We start from the raw sequence: 17666 nt of genomic DNA, 5'->3' as shown, positions 1-17666 counted from the left end.
GGCAGATGTGTGGCAAGCTCTAAGCTATGCAGGCGCACCGTGGCCGAGCAGCTGGAGGAGAGATGCCTTCCTTGGCAGCTCCCTGCAGAGTGCGGAAGACCAGAGTGGCCGCGCCGCCGTTGTCAGTGGACGACACGCAGTTGCCGAGCCACGGAGAACACGTTGCTCTGCGATGTGTACCCGCGTCATATGACGAAAGACGAACAGTGGCCCTGTGGCGCAACGGATAACGCGTCTGACTACGGATCAGAAGATTCCAGGTTCGAATCTTGGCAGGGTCGGCATTTTGTTAGTTGCGGGCGCGTAGCTAGGCAGTGCATTCGAATGTTTCCACCTGCGTGGAGTGCAATGTCAATCCTGAGCATCTCGCAGCTGCATCTCGAGACGATCGTGGTAAATATCGCTTCGTGCAAGCGTCAGCGTAGCGTCAGTCGAGCAAAGTCGAGACAAGTCAAGCTGAGAGATGTTGCACAGTTAATTAAACGGTACGCGACGCTGACAACGCTTTTCCAAGTATCCCACGTCACGCAGCAGAGTGGCGCAGTGGAAGCGTGCTGGGCCCATAACCCAGAGGTCCGTGGATCGAAACCACGCTCTGCTAAAATTATTCCTTTTCTTGTGTGCTTCGAGCTCGATCATTAAGCCTGGGGTGCGCTGACCCAGCGTCAACAGCAAACCCTGTAAGTTCTGAAACGATGACGACGTCGTGTGGAGAATACGAGAAACACTTCCTAAGACGCAGAGTTTCTTACGATTCTGCAGCAACTACATTTCTCGATCACAACGTTAATGTCCTATCGGGCCACACGTGCAACTTTCGCGATATAAAAATCGCACCTCCCCGGCGGGGAATCGAACCCCGGTCTCCCGCGTGACAGGCGGGGATACTAACCACTATACTACCGAGGAATACGCAAACGACACGCACAACGCACGCACACTTATTCTTCTCAAGTAGGTGATTCATCTCAAATCTAGCGTCCCGATGCTTTCAGAGTCAGCTGCTACGAAATAAAAGTATGCCCCAGGTGAGGCTCGAACTCACAACCCCGGCATTGCTCACGGCTACTGCCTTATAAGTACCGTGCGCTAACCAATTGCGCCACTGGGGCTACAGCAGGGTGCTTTCAGTTAGCGGTATTTGCTTTGCTGCCAACCTGTTGTGGCTACAGACCCATCATACGACCGTCACCTGCGGCCATACTGCGACTTTAGCACCTGGCTACGGATGCTTCATACGATTCTTGTTTCATATGCTACACTTACAAGCATATCAACCGCTTGTCATCACCGAAAAATTGCAGAAAAACGCGCGCCTTGCCTTCTGCTACCTGTCCAACAGCGAGGGCAGATGTGTGGCAAGCTCTAAGCTATGCAGGCGCACCGTGGCCGAGCAGCTGGAGGAGAGATGCCTTCCTTGGCAGCTCCCTGCAGAGTGCGGAAGACCAGAGTGGCCGCGCCGCCGTTGTCAGTGGACGACACGCAGTTGCCGAGCCACGGAGAACACGTTGCTCTGCGATGTGTACCCGCGTCATATGACGAAAGACGAACAGTGGCCCTGTGGCGCAACGGATAACGCGTCTGACTACGGATCAGAAGATTCCAGGTTCGAATCCTGGCAGGGTCGGCATTTTGTTAGTTGCGGGCGCGTAGCTAGGCAGTGCATTCGAATGTTTCCACCTGCGTGGAGTGCAATGTCAATCCTGAGCATCTCGCAGCTGCATCTCGAGACGATCGTGGTAAATATCGCTTCGTGCAAGCGTCAGCGTAGCGTCAGTCGAGCAAAGTCGAGACAAGTCAAGCTGAGAGATGTTGCACAGTTAATTAAACGGTACGCGACGCTGACAACGCTTTTCCAAGTATCCCACGTCACGCAGCAGAGTGGCGCAGTGGAAGCGTGCTGGGCCCATAACCCAGAGGTCCGTGGATCGAAACCACGCTCTGCTAAAATTATTCCTTTTCTTGTGTGCTTCGAGCTCGATCATTAAGCCTGGGGTGCGCTGACCCAGCGTCAACAGCAAACCCTGTAAGTTCTGAAACGATGACGACGTCGTGTGGAGAATACGAGAAACACTTCCTAAGACGCAGAGTTTCTTGCGATTCTGCAGCAACTACATTTCTCGATCACAACGTTAATGTCCTATCGGGCCACACGTGCAACTTTCGCGATATAAAAATCGCACCTCCCCGGCGGGGAATCGAACCCCGGTCTCCCGCGTGACAGGCGGGGATACTAACCACTATACTACCGAGGAATACGCAAACGACACGCACAACGCACGCACACTTATTCTTCTCAAGTAGGTGATTCATCTCAAATCTAGCGTCCCGATGCTTTCAGAGTCAGCTGCTACGAAATAAAAGTATGCCCCAGGTGAGGCTCGAACTCACAACCCCGGCATTGCTCACGGCTACTGCCTTATAAGTACCGTGCGCTAACCAATTGCGCCACTGGGGCTACAGCAGGGTGCTTTCAGTTAGCGGTATTTGCTTTGCTGCCAACCTGTTGTGGCTACAGACCCATCATACGACCGTCACCTGCGGCCATACTGCGACTTTAGCACCTGGCTACGGATGCTTCATACGATTCTTGTTTCATATGCTACACTTACAAGCATATCAACCGCTTGTCATCACCGAAAAATTGCAGAAAAACGCGCGCCTTGCCTTCTGCTACCTGTCCAACAGCGAGGGCAGTGTGTGGCAAGCTCTAAGCTATGCAGGCGCACCGTGGCCGAGCAGCTGGAGGAGAGATGCCTTCCTGGCAGCTCCCTGCAGAGTGCGGAAGACCAGAGTGGCCGCGCCGCCGTTGTCAGTGGACGACACGCAGTTGCCGAGCCACGGAGAACACGTTGCTCTGCGATGTGTACCCGCGTCATATGACGAAAGACGAACAGTGGCCCTGTGGCGCAACGGATAACGCGTCTGACTACGGATCAGAAGATTCCAGGTTCGAATCCTGGCAGGGTCGGCATTTTGTTAGTTGCGGGCGCGTAGCTAGGCAGTTGCATTCGAATGTTTCCACCTGCGTGGAGTGCAATGTCAATCCTGAGCATCTCGCAGCTGCATCTCGAGACGATCGTGGTAAATATCGCTTCGTGCAAGCGTCAGCGTAGCGTCAGTCGAGCAAAGTCGAGACAAGTCAAGCTGAGAGATGTTGCACAGTTAATTAAACGGTACGCGACGCTGACAACGCTTTTCCAAGTATCCCACGTCACGCAGCAGAGTGGCGCAGTGGAAGCGTGCTGGGCCCATAACCCAGAGGTCCGTGGATCGAAAACCACGCTCTGCTAAAATTATTCCTTTTCTTGTGTGCTTCGAGCTCGATCATTAAGCCTGGGGTGCGCTGACCCAGCGTCAACAGCAAACCCTGTAAGTTCTGAAACGATGACGACGTCGTGTGGAGAATACGAGAAACACTTCCTAAGACGCAGAGTTTCTTGCGATTCTGCAGCAACTACATTTCTCGATCACAACGTTAATGTCCTATCGGGCCACACGTGCAACTTTCGCGATATAAAAATCGCACCTCCCCGGCGGGGAATCGAACCCCGGTCTCCCGCGTGACAGGCGGGGATACTAACCACTATACTACCGAGGAATACGCAAACGACACGCACAACGCACGCACACTTATTCTTCTCAAGTAGGTGATTCATCTCAAATCTAGCGTCCCGATGCTTTCAGAGTCAGCTGCTACGAAATAAAAGTATGCCCCAGGTGAGGCTCGAACTCACAACCCCGGCATTGCTCACGGCTACTGCCTTATAAGTACCGTGCGCTAACCAATTGCGCCACTGGGGCTACAGCAGGGTGCTTTCAGTTAGCGGTATTTGCTTTGCTGCCAACCTGTTGTGGCTACAGACCCATCATACGACCGTCACCTGCGGCCATACTGCGACTTTAGCACCTGGCTACGGATGCTTCATACGATTCTTGTTTCATATGCTACACTTACAAGCATATCAACCGCTTGTCATCACCGAAAAATTGCAGAAAAACGCGCGCCTTGCCTTCTGCTACCTGTCCAACAGCGAGGGCAGATGTGTGGCAAGCTCTAAGCTATGCAGGCGCACCGTGGCCGAGCAGCTGGAGGAGAGATGCCTTCCTTGGCAGCTCCCTGCAGAGTGCGGAAGACCAGAGTGGCCGCGCCGCCGTTGTCAGTGGACGACACGCAGTTGCCGAGCCACGGAGAACACGTTGCTCTGCGATGTGTACCCGCGTCATATGACGAAAGACGAACAGTGGCCCTGTGGCGCAACGGATAACGCGTCTGACTACGGATCAGAAGATTCCAGGTTCGAATCCTGGCAGGGTCGGCATTTTGTTAGTTGCGGGCGCGTAGCTAGGCAGTGCATTCGAATGTTTCCACCTGCGTGGAGTGCAATGTCAATCCTGAGCATCTCGCAGCTGCATCTCGAGACGATCGTGGTAAATATCGCTTCGTGCAAGCGTCAGCGTAGCGTCAGTCGAGCAAAGTCGAGACAAGTCAAGCTGAGAGATGTTGCACAGTTAATTAAACGGTACGCGACGCTGACAACGCTTTTCCAAGTATCCCACGTCACGCAGCAGAGTGGCGCAGTGGAAGCGTGCTGGGCCCATAACCCAGAGGTCCGTGGATCGAAACCACGCTCTGCTAAAATTATTCCTTTTCTTGTGTGCTTCGAGCTCGATCATTAAGCCTGGGGTGCGCTGACCCAGCGTCAACAGCAAACCCTGTAAGTTCTGAAACGATGACGACGTCGTGTGGAGAATACGAGAAACACTTCCTAAGACGCAGAGTTTCTTACGATTCTGCAGCAACTACATTTCTCGATCACAACGTTAATGTCCTATCGGGCCACACGTGCAACTTTCGCGATATAAAAATCGCACCTCCCCGGCGGGGAATCGAACCCCGGTCTCCCGCGTGACAGGCGGGGATACTAACCACTATACTACCGAGGAATACGCAAACGACACGCACAACGCACGCACACTTATTCTTCTCAAGTAGGTGATTCATCTCAAATCTAGCGTCCCGATGCTTTCAGAGTCAGCTGCTACGAAATAAAAGTATGCCCCAGGTGAGGCTCGAACTCACAACCCCGGCATTGCTCACGGCTACTGCCTTATAAGTACCGTGCGCTAACCAATTGCGCCACTGGGGCTACAGCAGGGTGCTTTCAGTTAGCGGTATTTGCTGTGCTGCCAACCTGTTGTGGCTACAGACCCATCATACGACCGTCACCTGCGGCCATACTGCGACTTTAGCACCTGGCTACGGATGCTTCATACGATTCTTGTTTCATATGCTACACTTACAAGCATATCAACCGCTTGTCATCACCGAAAAATTGCAGAAAAACGCGCGCCTTGCCTTCTGCTACCTGTCCAACAGCGAGGGCAGATGTGTGGCAAGCTCTAAGCTATGCAGGCGCACCGTGGCCGAGCAGCTGGAGGAGAGATGCCTTCCTTGGCAGCTCCCTGCAGAGTGCGGAAGACCAGAGTGGCCGCGCCGCCGTTGTCAGTGGACGACACGCAGTTGCCGAGCCACGGAGAACACGTTGCTCTGCGATGTGTACCCGCGTCATATGACGAAAGACGAACAGTGGCCCTGTGGCGCAACGGATAACGCGTCTGACTACGGATCAGAAGATTCCAGGTTCGAATCTTGGCAGGGTCGGCATTTTGTTAGTTGCGGGCGCGTAGCTAGGCAGTGCATTCGAATGTTTCCACCTGCGTGGAGTGCAATGTCAATCCTGAGCATCTCGCAGCTGCATCTCGAGACGATCGTGGTAAATATCGCTTCGTGCAAGCGTCAGCGTAGCGTCAGTCGAGCAAAGTCGAGACAAGTCAAGCTGAGAGATGTTGCACAGTTAATTAAACGGTACGCGACGCTGACAACGCTTTTCCAAGTATCCCACGTCACGCAGCAGAGTGGCGCAGTGGAAGCGTGCTGGGCCCATAACCCAGAGGTCCGTGGATCGAAACCACGCTCTGCTAAAATTATTCCTTTTCTTGTGTGCTTCGAGCTCGATCATTAAGCCTGGGGTGCGCTGACCCAGCGTCAACAGCAAACCCTGTAAGTTCTGAAACGATGACGACGTCGTGTGGAGAATACGAGAAACACTTCCTAAGACGCAGAGTTTCTTGCGATTCTGCAGCAACTACATTTCTCGATCACAACGTTAATGTCCTATCGGGCCACACGTGCAACTTTCGCGATATAAAAATCGCACCTCCCCGGCGGGGAATCGAACCCCGGTCTCCCGCGTGACAGGCGGGGATACTAACCACTATACTACCGAGGAATACGCAAACGACACGCACAACGCACGCACACTTATTCTTCTCAAGTAGGTGATTCATCTCAAATCTAGCGTCCCGATGCTTTCAGAGTCAGCTGCTACGAAATAAAAGTATGCCCCAGGTGAGGCTCGAACTCACAACCCCGGCATTGCTCACGGCTACTGCCTTATAAGTACCGTGCGCTAACCAATTGCGCCACTGGGGCTACAGCAGGGTGCTTTCAGTTAGCGGTATTTGCTTTGCTGCCAACCTGTTGTGGCTACAGACCCATCATACGACCGTCACCTGCGGCCATACTGCGACTTTAGCACCTGGCTACGGATGCTTCATACGATTCTTGTTTCATATGCTACACTTACAAGCATATCAACCGCTTGTCATCACCGAAAAATTGCAGAAAAACGCGCGCCTTGCCTTCTGCTACCTGTCCAACAGCGAGGGCAGATGTGTGGCAAGCTCTAAGCTATGCAGGCGCACCGTGGCCGAGCAGCTGGAGGAGAGATGCCTTCCTTGGCAGCTCCCTGCAGAGTGCGGAAGACCAGAGTGGCCGCGCCGCCGTTGTCAGTGGACGACACGCAGTTGCCGAGCCACGGAGAACACGTTGCTCTGCGATGTGTACCCGCGTCATATGACGAAAGACGAACAGTGGCCCTGTGGCGCAACGGATAACGCGTCTGACTACGGATCAGAAGATTCCAGGTTCGAATCTTGGCAGGGTCGGCATTTTGTTAGTTGCGGGCGCGTAGCTAGGCAGTGCATTCGAATGTTTCCACCTGCGTGGAGTGCAATGTCAATCCTGAGCATCTCGCAGCTGCATCTCGAGACGATCGTGGTAAATATCGCTTCGTGCAAGCGTCAGCGTAGCGTCAGTCGAGCAAAGTCGAGACAAGTCAAGCTGAGAGATGTTGCACAGTTAATTAAACGGTACGCGACGCTGACAACGCTTTTCCAAGTATCCCACGTCACGCAGCAGAGTGGCGCAGTGGAAGCGTGCTGGGCCCATAACCCAGAGGTCCGTGGATCGAAACCACGCTCTGCTAAAATTATTCCTTTTCTTGTGTGCTTCGAGCTCGATCATTAAGCCTGGGGTGCGCTGACCCAGCGTCAACAGCAAACCCTGTAAGTTCTGAAACGATGACGACGTCGTGTGGAGAATACGAGAAACACTTCCTAAGACGCAGAGTTTCTTGCGATTCTGCAGCAACTACATTTCTCGATCACAACGTTAATGTCCTATCGGGCCACACGTGCAACTTTCGCGATATAAAAATCGCACCTCCCCGGCGGGGAATCGAACCCCGGTCTCCCGCGTGACAGGCGGGGATACTAACCACTATACTACCGAGGAATACGCAAACGACACGCACAACGCACGCACACTTATTCTTCTCAAGTAGGTGATTCATCTCAAATCTAGCGTCCCGATGCTTTCAGAGTCAGCTGCTACGAAATAAAAGTATGCCCCAGGTGAGGCTCGAACTCACAACCCCGGCATTGCTCACGGCTACTGCCTTATAAGTACCGTGCGCTAACCAATTGCGCCACTGGGGCTACAGCAGGGTGCTTTCAGTTAGCGGTATTTGCTTTGCTGCCAACCTGTTGTGGCTACAGACCCATCATACGACCGTCACCTGCGGCCATACTGCGACTTTAGCACCTGGCTACGGATGCTTCATACGATTCTTGTTTCATATGCTACACTTACAAGCATATCAACCGCTTGTCATCACCGAAAAATTGCAGAAAAACGCGCGCCTTGCCTTCTGCTACCTGTCCAACAGCGAGGGCAGATGTGTGGCAAGCTCTAAGCTATGCAGGCGCACCGTGGCCGAGCAGCTGGAGGAGAGATGCCTTCCTTGGCAGCTCCCTGCAGAGTGCGGAAGACCAGAGTGGCCGCGCCGCCGTTGTCAGTGGACGACACGCAGTTGCCGAGCCACGGAGAACACGTTGCTCTGCGATGTGTACCCGCGTCATATGACGAAAGACGAACAGTGGCCCTGTGGCGCAACGGATAACGCGTCTGACTACGGATCAGAAGATTCCAGGTTCGAATCTTGGCAGGGTCGGCATTTTGTTAGTTGCGGGCGCGTAGCTAGGCAGTGCATTCGAATGTTTCCACCTGCGTGGAGTGCAATGTCAATCCTGAGCATCTCGCAGCTGCATCTCGAGACGATCGTGGTAAATATCGCTTCGTGCAAGCGTCAGCGTAGCGTCAGTCGAGCAAAGTCGAGACAAGTCAAGCTGAGAGATGTTGCACAGTTAATTAAACGGTACGCGACGCTGACAACGCTTTTCCAAGTATCCCACGTCACGCAGCAGAGTGGCGCAGTGGAAGCGTGCTGGGCCCATAACCCAGAGGTCCGTGGATCGAAACCACGCTCTGCTAAAATTATTCCTTTTCTTGTGTGCTTCGAGCTCGATCATTAAGCCTGGGGTGCGCTGACCCAGCGTCAACAGCAAACCCTGTAAGTTCTGAAACGATGACGACGTCGTGTGGAGAATACGAGAAACACTTCCTAAGACGCAGAGTTTCTTGCGATTCTGCAGCAACTACATTTCTCGATCACAACGTTAATGTCCTATCGGGCCACACGTGCAACTTTCGCGATATAAAAATCGCACCTCCCCGGCGGGGAATCGAACCCCGGTCTCCCGCGTGACAGGCGGGGATACTAACCACTATACTACCGAGGAATACGCAAACGACACGCACAACGCACGCACACTTATTCTTCTCAAGTAGGTGATTCATCTCAAATCTAGCGTCCCGATGCTTTCAGAGTCAGCTGCTACGAAATAAAAGTATGCCCCAGGTGAGGCTCGAACTCACAACCCCGGCATTGCTCACGGCTACTGCCTTATAAGTACCGTGCGCTAACCAATTGCGCCACTGGGGCTACAGCAGGGTGCTTTCAGTTAGCGGTATTTGCTTTGCTGCCAACCTGTTGTGGCTACAGACCCATCATACGACCGTCACCTGCGGCCATACTGCGACTTTAGCACCTGGCTACGGATGCTTCATACGATTCTTGTTTCATATGCTACACTTACAAGCATATCAACCGCTTGTCATCACCGAAAAATTGCAGAAAAACGCGCGCCTTGCCTTCTGCTACCTGTCCAACAGCGAGGGCAGATGTGTGGCAAGCTCTAAGCTATGCAGGCGCACCGTGGCCGAGCAGCTGGAGGAGAGATGCCTTCCTTGGCAGCTCCCTGCAGAGTGCGGAAGACCAGAGTGGCCGCGCCGCCGTTGTCAGTGGACGACACGCAGTTGCCGAGCCACGGAGAACACGTTGCTCTGCGATGTGTACCCGCGTCATATGACGAAAGACGAACAGTGGCCCTGTGGCGCAACGGATAACGCGTCTGACTACGGATCAGAAGATTCCAGGTTCGAATCTTGGCAGGGTCGGCATTTTGTTAGTTGCGGGCGCGTAGCTAGGCAGTGCATTCGAATGTTTCCACCTGCGTGGAGTGCAATGTCAATCCTGAGCATCTCGCAGCTGCATCTCGAGACGATCGTGGTAAATATCGCTTCGTGCAAGCGTCAGCGTAGCGTCAGTCGAGCAAAGTCGAGACAAGTCAAGCTGAGAGATGTTGCACAGTTAATTAAACGGTACGCGACGCTGACAACGCTTTTCCAAGTATCCCACGTCACGCAGCAGAGTGGCGCAGTGGAAGCGTGCTGGGCCCATAACCCAGAGGTCCGTGGATCGAAACCACGCTCTGCTAAAATTATTCCTTTTCTTGTGTGCTTCGAGCTCGATCATTAAGCCTGGGGTGCGCTGACCCAGCGTCAACAGCAAACCCTGTAAGTTCTGAAACGATGACGACGTCGTGTGGAGAATACGAGAAACACTTCCTAAGACGCAGAGTTTCTTGCGATTCTGCAGCAACTACATTTCTCGATCACAACGTTAATGTCCTATCGGGCCACACGTGCAACTTTCGCGATATAAAAATCGCACCTCCCCGGCGGGGAATCGAACCCCGGTCTCCCGCGTGACAGGCGGGGATACTAACCACTATACTACCGAGGAATACGCAAACGACACGCACAACGCACGCACACTTATTCTTCTCAAGTAGGTGATTCATCTCAAATCTAGCGTCCCGATGCTTTCAGAGTCAGCTGCTACGAAATAAAAGTATGCCCCAGGTGAGGCTCGAACTCACAACCCCGGCATTGCTCACGGCTACTGCCTTATAAGTACCGTGCGCTAACCAATTGCGCCACTGGGGCTACAGCAGGGTGCTTTCAGTTAGCGGTATTTGCTTTGCTGCCAACCTGTTGTGGCTACAGACCCATCATACGACCGTCACCTGCGGCCATACTGCGACTTTAGCACCTGGCTACGGATGCTTCATACGATTCTTGTTTCATATGCTACACTTACAAGCATATCAACCGCTTGTCATCACCGAAAAATTGCAGAAAAACGCGCGCCTTGCCTTCTGCTACCTGTCCAACAGCGAGGGCAGATGTGTGGCAAGCTCTAAGCTATGCAGGCGCACCGTGGCCGAGCAGCTGGAGGAGAGATGCCTTCCTTGGCAGCTCCCTGCAGAGTGCGGAAGACCAGAGTGGCCGCGCCGCCGTTGTCAGTGGACGACACGCAGTTGCCGAGCCACGGAGAACACGTTGCTCTGCGATGTGTACCCGCGTCATATGACGAAAGACGAACAGTGGCCCTGTGGCGCAACGGATAACGCGTCTGACTACGGATCAGAAGATTCCAGGTTCGAATCTTGGCAGGGTCGGCATTTTGTTAGTTGCGGGCGCGTAGCTAGGCAGTGCATTCGAATGTTTCCACCTGCGTGGAGTGCAATGTCAATCCTGAGCATCTCGCAGCTGCATCTCGAGACGATCGTGGTAAATATCGCTTCGTGCAAGCGTCAGCGTAGCGTCAGTCGAGCAAAGTCGAGACAAGTCAAGCTGAGAGATGTTGCACAGTTAATTAAACGGTACGCGACGCTGACAACGCTTTTCCAAGTATCCCACGTCACGCAGCAGAGTGGCGCAGTGGAAGCGTGCTGGGCCCATAACCCAGAGGTCCGTGGATCGAAACCACGCTCTGCTAAAATTATTCCTTTTCTTGTGTGCTTCGAGCTCGATCATTAAGCCTGGGGTGCGCTGACCCAGCGTCAACAGCAAACCCTGTAAGTTCTGAAACGATGACGACGTCGTGTGGAGAATACGAGAAACACTTCCTAAGACGCAGAGTTTCTTGCGATTCTGCAGCAACTACATTTCTCGATCACAACGTTAATGTCCTATCGGGCCACACGTGCAACTTTCGCGATATAAAAATCGCACCTCCCCGGCGGGGAATCGAACCCCGGTCTCCCGCGTGACAGGCGGGGATACTAACCACTATACTACCGAGGAATACGCAAACGACACGCACAACGCACGCACACTTATTCTTCTCAAGTAGGTGATTCATCTCAAATCTAGCGTCCCGATGCTTTCAGAGTCAGCTGCTACGAAATAAAAGTATGCCCCAGGTGAGGCTCGAACTCACAACCCCGGCATTGCTCACGGCTACTGCCTTATAAGTACCGTGCGCTAACCAATTGCGCCACTGGGGCTACAGCAGGGTGCTTTCAGTTAGCGGTATTTGCTTTGCTGCCAACCTGTTGTGGCTACAGACCCATCATACGACCGTCACCTGCGGCCATACTGCGACTTTAGCACCTGGCTACGGATGCTTCATACGATTCTTGTTTCATATGCTACACTTACAAGCATATCAACCGCTTGTCATCACCGAAAAATTGCAGAAAAACGCGCGCCTTGCCTTCTGCTACCTGTCCAACAGCGAGGGCAGATGTGTGGCAAGCTCTAAGCTATGCAGGCGCACCGTGGCCGAGCAGCTGGAGGAGAGATGCCTTCCTTGGCAGCTCCCTGCAGAGTGCGGAAGACCAGAGTGGCCGCGCCGCCGTTGTCAGTGGACGACACGCAGTTGCCGAGCCACGGAGAACACGTTGCTCTGCGATGTGTACCCGCGTCATATGACGAAAGACGAACAGTGGCCCTGTGGCGCAACGGATAACGCGTCTGACTACGGATCAGAAGATTCCAGGTTCGAATCTTGGCAGGGTCGGCATTTTGTTAGTTGCGGGCGCGTAGCTAGGCAGTGCATTCGAATGTTTCCACCTGCGTGGAGTGCAATGTCAATCCTGAGCATCTCGCAGCTGCATCTCGAGACGATCGTGGTAAATATCGCTTCGTGCAAGCGTCAGCGTAGCGTCAGTCGAGCAAAGTCGAGACAAGTCAAGCTGAGAGATGTTGCACAGTTAATTAAACGGTACGCGACGCTGACAACGCTTTTCCAAGTATCCCACGTCACGCAGCAGAGTGGCGCAGTGGAAGCGTGCTGGGCCCATAACCCAGAGGTCCGTGGATCGAAACCACGCTCTGCTAAAATTATTCCTTTTCTTGTGTGCTTCGAGCTCGATCATTAAGCCTGGGGTGCGCTGACCCAGCGTCAACAGCAAACCCTGTAAGTTCTGAAACGATGACGACGTCGTGTGGAGAATACGAGAAACACTTCCTAAGACGCAGAGTTTCTTGCGATTCTGCAGCAACTACATTTCTCGATCACAACGTTAATGTCCTATCGGGCCACACGTGCAACTTTCGCGATATAAAAATCGCACCTCCCCGGCGGGGAATCGAACCCCGGTCTCCCGCGTGACAGGCGGGGATACTAACCACTATACTACCGAGGAATACGCAAACGACACGCACAACGCACGCACACTTATTCTTCTCAAGTAGGTGATTCATCTCAAATCTAGCGTCCCGATGCTTTCAGAGTCAGCTGCTACGAAATAAAAGTATGCCCCAGGTGAGGCTCGAACTCACAACCCCGGCATTGCTCACGGCTACTGCCTTATAAGTACCGTGCGCTAACCAATTGCGCCACTGGGGCTACAGCAGGGTGCTTTCAGTTAGCGGTATTTGCTTTGCTGCCAACCTGTTGTGGCTACAGACCCATCATACGACCGTCACCTGCGGCCATACTGCGACTTTAGCACCTGGCTACGGATGCTTCATACGATTCTTGTTTCATATGCTACACTTACAAGCATATCAACCGCTTGTCATCACCGAAAAATTGCAGAAAAACGCGCGCCTTGCCTTCTGCTACCTGTCCAACAGCGAGGGCAGATGTGTGGCAAGCTCTAAGCTATGCAGGCGCACCGTGGCCGAGCAGCTGGAGGAGAGATGCCTTCCTTGGCAGCTCCCTGCAGAGTGCGGAAGACCAGAGTGGCCGCGCCGCCGTTGTCAGTGGACGACACGCAGTTGCCGAGCCACGGAGAACACGTTGCTCTGCGATGTGTACCCGCGTCATATGACGAAAGACGAACAGTGGCCCTGTGGCGCAACGGATAACGCGTCTGACTACGGATCAGAAGATTCCAGGTTCGAATCTTGGCAGGGTCGGCATTTTGTTAGTTGCGGGCGCGTAGCTAGGCAGTGCATTCGAATGTTTCCACCTGCGTGGAGTGCAATGTCAATCCTGAGCATCTCGCAGCTGCATCTCGAGACGATCGTGGTAAATATCGCTTCGTGCAAGCGTCAGCGTAGCGTCAGTCGAGCAAAGTCGAGACAAGTCAAGCTGAGAGATGTTGCACAGTTAATTAAACGGTACGCGACGCTGACAACGCTTTTCCAAGTATCCCACGTCACGCAGCAGAGTGGCGCAGTGGAAGCGTGCTGGGCCCATAACCCAGAGGTCCGTGGATCGAAACCACGCTCTGCTAAAATTATTCCTTTTCTTGTGTGCTTCGAGCTCGATCATTAAGCCTGGGGTGCGCTGACCCAGCGTCAACAGCAAACCCTGTAAGTTCTGAAACGATGACGACGTCGTGTGGAGAATACGAGAAACACTTCCTAAGACGCAGAGTTTCTTGCGATTCTGCAGCAACTACATTTCTCGATCACAACGTTAATGTCCTATCGGGCCACACGTGCAACTTTCGCGATATAAAAATCGCACCTCCCCGGCGGGGAATCGAACCCCGGTCTCCCGCGTGACAGGCGGGGATACTAACCACTATACTACCGAGGAATACGCAAACGACACGCACAACGCACGCACACTTATTCTTCTCAAGTAGGTGATTCATCTCAAATCTAGCGTCCCGATGCTTTCAGAGTCAGCTGCTACGAAATAAAAGTATGCCCCAGGTGAGGCTCGAACTCACAACCCCGGCATTGCTCACGGCTACTGCCTTATAAGTACCGTGCGCTAACCAATTGCGCCACTGGGGCTACAGCAGGGTGCTTTCAGTTAGCGGTATTTGCTTTGCTGCCAACCTGTTGTGGCTACAGACCCATCATACGACCGTCACCTGCGGCCATACTGCGACTTTAGCACCTGGCTACGGATGCTTCATACGATTCTTGTTTCATATGCTACACTTACAAGCATATCAACCGCTTGTCATCACCGAAAAATTGCAGAAAAACGCGCGCCTTGCCTTCTGCTACCTGTCCAACAGCGAGGGCAGATGTGTGGCAAGCTCTAAGCTATGCAGGCGCACCGTGGCCGAGCAGCTGGAGGAGAGATGCCTTCCTTGGCAGCTCCCTGCAGAGTGCGGAAGACCAGAGTGGCCGCGCCGCCGTTGTCAGTGGACGACACGCAGTTGCCGAGCCACGGAGAACACGTTGCTCTGCGATGTGTACCCGCGTCATATGACGAAAGACGAACAGTGGCCCTGTGGCGCAACGGATAACGCGTCTGACTACGGATCAGAAGATTCCAGGTTCGAATCCTGGCAGGGTCGGCATTTTGTTAGTTGCGGGCGCGTAGCTAGGCAGTGCATTCGAATGTTTCCACCTGCGTGGAGTGCAATGTCAATCCTGAGCATCTCGCAGCTGCATCTCGAGACGATCGTGGTAAATATCGCTTCGTGCAAGCGTCAGCGTAGCGTCAGTCGAGCAAAGTCGAGACAAGTCAAGCTGAGAGATGTTGCACAGTTAATTAAACGGTACGCGACGCTGACAACGCTTTTCCAAGTATCCCACGTCACGCAGCAGAGTGGCGCAGTGGAAGCGTGCTGGGCCCATAACCCAGAGGTCCGTGGATCGAAACCACGCTCTGCTAAAATTATTCCTTTTCTTGTGTGCTTCGAGCTCGATCATTAAGCCTGGGGTGCGCTGACCCAGCGTCAACAGCAAACCCTGTAAGTTCTGAAACGATGACGACGTCGTGTGGAGAATACGAGAAACACTTCCTAAGACGCAGAGTTTCTTGCGATTCTGCAGCAACTACATTTCTCGATCACAACGTTAATGTCCTATCGGGCCACACGTGCAACTTTCGCGATATAAAAATCGCACCTCCCCGGCGGGGAATCGAACCCCGGTCTCCCGCGTGACAGGCGGGGATACTAACCACTATACTACCGAGGAATACGCAAACGACACGCACAACGCACGCACACTTATTCTTCTCAAGTAGGTGATTCATCTCAAATCTAGCGTCCCGATGCTTTCAGAGTCAGCTGCTACGAAATAAAAGTATGCCCCAGGTGGGGCTCGAACTCACAACCCCGGCATTGCTCACGGCTACTGCCTTATAAGTACCGTGCGCTAACCAATTGCGCCACTGGGGCTACAGCAGGGTGCTTTCAGTTAGCGGTATTTGCTGTGCTGCCAACCTGTTGTGGCTACAGACCCATCATACGACCGTCACCTGCGGCCATACTGCGACTTTAGCACCTGGCTACGGATGCTTCATACGATTCTTGTTTCATATGCTACACTTACAAGCATATCAACCGCTTGTCATCACCGAAAAATTGCAGAAAAACGCGCGCCTTGCCTTCTGCTACCTGTCCAACAGCGAGGGCAGATGTGTGGCAAGCTCTAAGCTATGCAGGCGCACCGTGGCCGAGCAGCTGGAGGAGAGATGCCTTCCTTGGCAGCTCCCTGCAGAGTGCGGAAGACCAGAGTGGCCGCGCCGCCGTTGTCAGTGGACGACACGCAGTTGCCGAGCCACGGAGAACACGTTGCTCTGCGATGTGTACCCGCGTCATATGACGAAAGACGAACAGTGGCCCTGTGGCGCAACGGATAACGCGTCTGACTACGGATCAGAAGATTCCAGGTTCGAATCTTGGCAGGGTCGGCATTTTGTTAGTTGCGGGCGCGTAGCTAGGCAGTGCATTCGAATGTTTCCACCTGCGTGGAGTGCAATGTCAATCCTGAGCATCTCGCAGCTGCATCTCGAGACGATCGTGGTAAATATCGCTTCGTGCAAGCGTCAGCGTAGCGTCAGTCGAGCAAAGTCGAGACAAGTCAAGCTGAGAGATGTTGCACAGTTAATTAAACGGTACGCGACGCTGACAACGCTTTTCCAAGTATCCCACGTCACGCAGCAGAGTGGCGCAGTGGAAGCGTGCTGGGCCCATAACCCAGAGGTCCGTGGATCGAAACCACGCTCTGCTAAAATTATTCCTTTTCTTGTGTGCTTCGAGCTCGATCATTAAGCCTGGGGTGCGCTGACCCAGCGTCAACAGCAAACCCTGTAAGTTCTGAAACGATGACGACGTCGTGTGGAGAATACGAGAAACACTTCCTAAGACGCAGAGTTTCTTACGATTCTGCAGCAACTACATTTCTCGATCACAACGTTAATGTCCTATCGGGCCACACGTGCAACTTTCGCGATATAAAAATCGCACCTCCCCGGCGGGGAATCGAACCCCGGTCTCCCGCGTGACAGGCGGGGATACTAACCACTATACTACCGAGGAATACGCAAACGACACGCACAACGCACGCACACTTATTCTTCTCAAGTAGGTGATTCATCTCAAATCTAGCGTCCCGATGCTTTCAGAGTCAGCTGCTACGAAATAAAAGTATGCCCCAGGTGAGGCTCGAACTCACAACCCCGGCATTGCTCACGGCTACTGCCTTATAAGTACCGTGCGCTAACCAATTGCGCCACTGGGGCTACAGCAGGGTGCTTTCAGTTAGCGGTATTTGCTTTGCTGCCAACCTGTTGTGGCTACAGACCCATCATACGACCGTCACCTGCGGCCATACTGCGACTTTAGCACCTGGCTACGGATGCTTCATACGATTCTTGTTTCATATGCTACACTTACAAGCATATCAACCGCTTGTCATCACCGAAAAATTGCAGAAAAACGCGCGCCTTGCCTTCTGCTACCTGTCCAACAGCGAGGGCAGATGTGTGGCAAAGCTCTAAGCTATGCAGGCGCACCGTGGCCGAGCAGCTGGAGGAGAGATGCCTTCCTTGGCAGCTCCCTGCAGAGTGCGGAAGACCAGAGTGGCCGCGCCGCCGTTGTCAGTGGACGACACGCAGTTGCCGAGCCACGGAGAACACGTTGCT

The 17666-nt window shown here is 53.4% G+C and overlaps 51 non-coding genes across 51 annotated transcripts; 25 read left to right on the top strand and 26 right to left on the bottom strand.

Annotated features, from left to right (window-relative positions):
- The first annotated feature begins 208 nt into the window (after positions 1–208).
- On the top strand, positions 209–281 carry Trnar-acg (transfer RNA arginine (anticodon ACG)). Its single transcript has one exon. It is a non-coding gene; the product is annotated as a tRNA-Arg (tRNA).
- A 248-nt stretch (positions 282–529) lies between these two features.
- Trnam-cau (transfer RNA methionine (anticodon CAU)) lies at positions 530–601 on the top strand. Its single transcript has one exon. It is a non-coding gene; the product is annotated as a tRNA-Met (tRNA).
- Positions 602–837: 236 nt separating this feature from the next.
- Positions 838–909, bottom strand: Trnad-guc (transfer RNA aspartic acid (anticodon GUC)). The gene has a single exon. It is a non-coding gene; the product is annotated as a tRNA-Asp (tRNA).
- Positions 910–1020: 111 nt separating this feature from the next.
- On the bottom strand, positions 1021–1112 carry Trnai-uau (transfer RNA isoleucine (anticodon UAU)). Its single transcript is given in 2 exon segments — positions 1021–1056; positions 1075–1112. It is a non-coding gene; the product is annotated as a tRNA-Ile (tRNA).
- A 442-nt stretch (positions 1113–1554) lies between these two features.
- Trnar-acg (transfer RNA arginine (anticodon ACG)) lies at positions 1555–1627 on the top strand. Its single transcript has one exon. It is a non-coding gene; the product is annotated as a tRNA-Arg (tRNA).
- A 248-nt stretch (positions 1628–1875) lies between these two features.
- Positions 1876–1947, top strand: Trnam-cau (transfer RNA methionine (anticodon CAU)). The gene has a single exon. It is a non-coding gene; the product is annotated as a tRNA-Met (tRNA).
- Positions 1948–2183: 236 nt separating this feature from the next.
- Trnad-guc (transfer RNA aspartic acid (anticodon GUC)) lies at positions 2184–2255 on the bottom strand. The gene has a single exon. It is a non-coding gene; the product is annotated as a tRNA-Asp (tRNA).
- A 111-nt stretch (positions 2256–2366) lies between these two features.
- Positions 2367–2458, bottom strand: Trnai-uau (transfer RNA isoleucine (anticodon UAU)). The gene is given in 2 exon segments: positions 2367–2402; positions 2421–2458. It is a non-coding gene; the product is annotated as a tRNA-Ile (tRNA).
- A 440-nt stretch (positions 2459–2898) lies between these two features.
- On the top strand, positions 2899–2971 carry Trnar-acg (transfer RNA arginine (anticodon ACG)). Its single transcript has one exon. It is a non-coding gene; the product is annotated as a tRNA-Arg (tRNA).
- Positions 2972–3529: 558 nt separating this feature from the next.
- Positions 3530–3601, bottom strand: Trnad-guc (transfer RNA aspartic acid (anticodon GUC)). The gene has a single exon. It is a non-coding gene; the product is annotated as a tRNA-Asp (tRNA).
- A 111-nt stretch (positions 3602–3712) lies between these two features.
- Trnai-uau (transfer RNA isoleucine (anticodon UAU)) lies at positions 3713–3804 on the bottom strand. Its single transcript is given in 2 exon segments — positions 3713–3748; positions 3767–3804. It is a non-coding gene; the product is annotated as a tRNA-Ile (tRNA).
- Positions 3805–4246: 442 nt separating this feature from the next.
- Trnar-acg (transfer RNA arginine (anticodon ACG)) lies at positions 4247–4319 on the top strand. The gene has a single exon. It is a non-coding gene; the product is annotated as a tRNA-Arg (tRNA).
- Positions 4320–4567: 248 nt separating this feature from the next.
- On the top strand, positions 4568–4639 carry Trnam-cau (transfer RNA methionine (anticodon CAU)). The gene has a single exon. It is a non-coding gene; the product is annotated as a tRNA-Met (tRNA).
- Positions 4640–4875: 236 nt separating this feature from the next.
- Trnad-guc (transfer RNA aspartic acid (anticodon GUC)) lies at positions 4876–4947 on the bottom strand. Its single transcript has one exon. It is a non-coding gene; the product is annotated as a tRNA-Asp (tRNA).
- Positions 4948–5058: 111 nt separating this feature from the next.
- Trnai-uau (transfer RNA isoleucine (anticodon UAU)) lies at positions 5059–5150 on the bottom strand. The gene is given in 2 exon segments: positions 5059–5094; positions 5113–5150. It is a non-coding gene; the product is annotated as a tRNA-Ile (tRNA).
- Positions 5151–5592: 442 nt separating this feature from the next.
- Trnar-acg (transfer RNA arginine (anticodon ACG)) lies at positions 5593–5665 on the top strand. The gene has a single exon. It is a non-coding gene; the product is annotated as a tRNA-Arg (tRNA).
- A 248-nt stretch (positions 5666–5913) lies between these two features.
- On the top strand, positions 5914–5985 carry Trnam-cau (transfer RNA methionine (anticodon CAU)). Its single transcript has one exon. It is a non-coding gene; the product is annotated as a tRNA-Met (tRNA).
- A 236-nt stretch (positions 5986–6221) lies between these two features.
- On the bottom strand, positions 6222–6293 carry Trnad-guc (transfer RNA aspartic acid (anticodon GUC)). Its single transcript has one exon. It is a non-coding gene; the product is annotated as a tRNA-Asp (tRNA).
- Positions 6294–6404: 111 nt separating this feature from the next.
- On the bottom strand, positions 6405–6496 carry Trnai-uau (transfer RNA isoleucine (anticodon UAU)). Its single transcript is given in 2 exon segments — positions 6405–6440; positions 6459–6496. It is a non-coding gene; the product is annotated as a tRNA-Ile (tRNA).
- A 442-nt stretch (positions 6497–6938) lies between these two features.
- Trnar-acg (transfer RNA arginine (anticodon ACG)) lies at positions 6939–7011 on the top strand. The gene has a single exon. It is a non-coding gene; the product is annotated as a tRNA-Arg (tRNA).
- Positions 7012–7259: 248 nt separating this feature from the next.
- Positions 7260–7331, top strand: Trnam-cau (transfer RNA methionine (anticodon CAU)). Its single transcript has one exon. It is a non-coding gene; the product is annotated as a tRNA-Met (tRNA).
- A 236-nt stretch (positions 7332–7567) lies between these two features.
- Trnad-guc (transfer RNA aspartic acid (anticodon GUC)) lies at positions 7568–7639 on the bottom strand. The gene has a single exon. It is a non-coding gene; the product is annotated as a tRNA-Asp (tRNA).
- Positions 7640–7750: 111 nt separating this feature from the next.
- Trnai-uau (transfer RNA isoleucine (anticodon UAU)) lies at positions 7751–7842 on the bottom strand. Its single transcript is given in 2 exon segments — positions 7751–7786; positions 7805–7842. It is a non-coding gene; the product is annotated as a tRNA-Ile (tRNA).
- A 442-nt stretch (positions 7843–8284) lies between these two features.
- Positions 8285–8357, top strand: Trnar-acg (transfer RNA arginine (anticodon ACG)). The gene has a single exon. It is a non-coding gene; the product is annotated as a tRNA-Arg (tRNA).
- A 248-nt stretch (positions 8358–8605) lies between these two features.
- On the top strand, positions 8606–8677 carry Trnam-cau (transfer RNA methionine (anticodon CAU)). Its single transcript has one exon. It is a non-coding gene; the product is annotated as a tRNA-Met (tRNA).
- Positions 8678–8913: 236 nt separating this feature from the next.
- Trnad-guc (transfer RNA aspartic acid (anticodon GUC)) lies at positions 8914–8985 on the bottom strand. Its single transcript has one exon. It is a non-coding gene; the product is annotated as a tRNA-Asp (tRNA).
- Positions 8986–9096: 111 nt separating this feature from the next.
- Positions 9097–9188, bottom strand: Trnai-uau (transfer RNA isoleucine (anticodon UAU)). Its single transcript is given in 2 exon segments — positions 9097–9132; positions 9151–9188. It is a non-coding gene; the product is annotated as a tRNA-Ile (tRNA).
- A 442-nt stretch (positions 9189–9630) lies between these two features.
- Trnar-acg (transfer RNA arginine (anticodon ACG)) lies at positions 9631–9703 on the top strand. The gene has a single exon. It is a non-coding gene; the product is annotated as a tRNA-Arg (tRNA).
- A 248-nt stretch (positions 9704–9951) lies between these two features.
- Positions 9952–10023, top strand: Trnam-cau (transfer RNA methionine (anticodon CAU)). The gene has a single exon. It is a non-coding gene; the product is annotated as a tRNA-Met (tRNA).
- A 236-nt stretch (positions 10024–10259) lies between these two features.
- On the bottom strand, positions 10260–10331 carry Trnad-guc (transfer RNA aspartic acid (anticodon GUC)). The gene has a single exon. It is a non-coding gene; the product is annotated as a tRNA-Asp (tRNA).
- A 111-nt stretch (positions 10332–10442) lies between these two features.
- On the bottom strand, positions 10443–10534 carry Trnai-uau (transfer RNA isoleucine (anticodon UAU)). The gene is given in 2 exon segments: positions 10443–10478; positions 10497–10534. It is a non-coding gene; the product is annotated as a tRNA-Ile (tRNA).
- A 442-nt stretch (positions 10535–10976) lies between these two features.
- Trnar-acg (transfer RNA arginine (anticodon ACG)) lies at positions 10977–11049 on the top strand. The gene has a single exon. It is a non-coding gene; the product is annotated as a tRNA-Arg (tRNA).
- Positions 11050–11297: 248 nt separating this feature from the next.
- Positions 11298–11369, top strand: Trnam-cau (transfer RNA methionine (anticodon CAU)). Its single transcript has one exon. It is a non-coding gene; the product is annotated as a tRNA-Met (tRNA).
- Positions 11370–11605: 236 nt separating this feature from the next.
- Positions 11606–11677, bottom strand: Trnad-guc (transfer RNA aspartic acid (anticodon GUC)). Its single transcript has one exon. It is a non-coding gene; the product is annotated as a tRNA-Asp (tRNA).
- Positions 11678–11788: 111 nt separating this feature from the next.
- On the bottom strand, positions 11789–11880 carry Trnai-uau (transfer RNA isoleucine (anticodon UAU)). Its single transcript is given in 2 exon segments — positions 11789–11824; positions 11843–11880. It is a non-coding gene; the product is annotated as a tRNA-Ile (tRNA).
- A 442-nt stretch (positions 11881–12322) lies between these two features.
- Trnar-acg (transfer RNA arginine (anticodon ACG)) lies at positions 12323–12395 on the top strand. Its single transcript has one exon. It is a non-coding gene; the product is annotated as a tRNA-Arg (tRNA).
- A 248-nt stretch (positions 12396–12643) lies between these two features.
- Positions 12644–12715, top strand: Trnam-cau (transfer RNA methionine (anticodon CAU)). Its single transcript has one exon. It is a non-coding gene; the product is annotated as a tRNA-Met (tRNA).
- Positions 12716–12951: 236 nt separating this feature from the next.
- Positions 12952–13023, bottom strand: Trnad-guc (transfer RNA aspartic acid (anticodon GUC)). Its single transcript has one exon. It is a non-coding gene; the product is annotated as a tRNA-Asp (tRNA).
- Positions 13024–13134: 111 nt separating this feature from the next.
- Positions 13135–13226, bottom strand: Trnai-uau (transfer RNA isoleucine (anticodon UAU)). Its single transcript is given in 2 exon segments — positions 13135–13170; positions 13189–13226. It is a non-coding gene; the product is annotated as a tRNA-Ile (tRNA).
- Positions 13227–13668: 442 nt separating this feature from the next.
- On the top strand, positions 13669–13741 carry Trnar-acg (transfer RNA arginine (anticodon ACG)). The gene has a single exon. It is a non-coding gene; the product is annotated as a tRNA-Arg (tRNA).
- A 248-nt stretch (positions 13742–13989) lies between these two features.
- Positions 13990–14061, top strand: Trnam-cau (transfer RNA methionine (anticodon CAU)). Its single transcript has one exon. It is a non-coding gene; the product is annotated as a tRNA-Met (tRNA).
- A 236-nt stretch (positions 14062–14297) lies between these two features.
- On the bottom strand, positions 14298–14369 carry Trnad-guc (transfer RNA aspartic acid (anticodon GUC)). The gene has a single exon. It is a non-coding gene; the product is annotated as a tRNA-Asp (tRNA).
- A 111-nt stretch (positions 14370–14480) lies between these two features.
- Trnai-uau (transfer RNA isoleucine (anticodon UAU)) lies at positions 14481–14572 on the bottom strand. The gene is given in 2 exon segments: positions 14481–14516; positions 14535–14572. It is a non-coding gene; the product is annotated as a tRNA-Ile (tRNA).
- Positions 14573–15014: 442 nt separating this feature from the next.
- Trnar-acg (transfer RNA arginine (anticodon ACG)) lies at positions 15015–15087 on the top strand. Its single transcript has one exon. It is a non-coding gene; the product is annotated as a tRNA-Arg (tRNA).
- Positions 15088–15335: 248 nt separating this feature from the next.
- Positions 15336–15407, top strand: Trnam-cau (transfer RNA methionine (anticodon CAU)). The gene has a single exon. It is a non-coding gene; the product is annotated as a tRNA-Met (tRNA).
- A 236-nt stretch (positions 15408–15643) lies between these two features.
- On the bottom strand, positions 15644–15715 carry Trnad-guc (transfer RNA aspartic acid (anticodon GUC)). Its single transcript has one exon. It is a non-coding gene; the product is annotated as a tRNA-Asp (tRNA).
- A 111-nt stretch (positions 15716–15826) lies between these two features.
- Trnai-uau (transfer RNA isoleucine (anticodon UAU)) lies at positions 15827–15918 on the bottom strand. The gene is given in 2 exon segments: positions 15827–15862; positions 15881–15918. It is a non-coding gene; the product is annotated as a tRNA-Ile (tRNA).
- Positions 15919–16360: 442 nt separating this feature from the next.
- On the top strand, positions 16361–16433 carry Trnar-acg (transfer RNA arginine (anticodon ACG)). The gene has a single exon. It is a non-coding gene; the product is annotated as a tRNA-Arg (tRNA).
- A 248-nt stretch (positions 16434–16681) lies between these two features.
- Trnam-cau (transfer RNA methionine (anticodon CAU)) lies at positions 16682–16753 on the top strand. The gene has a single exon. It is a non-coding gene; the product is annotated as a tRNA-Met (tRNA).
- A 236-nt stretch (positions 16754–16989) lies between these two features.
- On the bottom strand, positions 16990–17061 carry Trnad-guc (transfer RNA aspartic acid (anticodon GUC)). The gene has a single exon. It is a non-coding gene; the product is annotated as a tRNA-Asp (tRNA).
- A 111-nt stretch (positions 17062–17172) lies between these two features.
- On the bottom strand, positions 17173–17264 carry Trnai-uau (transfer RNA isoleucine (anticodon UAU)). The gene is given in 2 exon segments: positions 17173–17208; positions 17227–17264. It is a non-coding gene; the product is annotated as a tRNA-Ile (tRNA).
- Between the last annotated feature and the right edge of the window lie 402 nt (positions 17265–17666).

The sequence above is a fragment of the Schistocerca cancellata genome, unplaced genomic scaffold (genome assembly GCF_023864275.1).
Source record: "Schistocerca cancellata isolate TAMUIC-IGC-003103 unplaced genomic scaffold, iqSchCanc2.1 HiC_scaffold_895, whole genome shotgun sequence".
Classification (NCBI taxonomy): Eukaryota; Metazoa; Arthropoda; class Insecta; order Orthoptera; family Acrididae; genus Schistocerca; species Schistocerca cancellata.
This window is presented reverse-complemented; position numbering and strand designations above follow the sequence as displayed.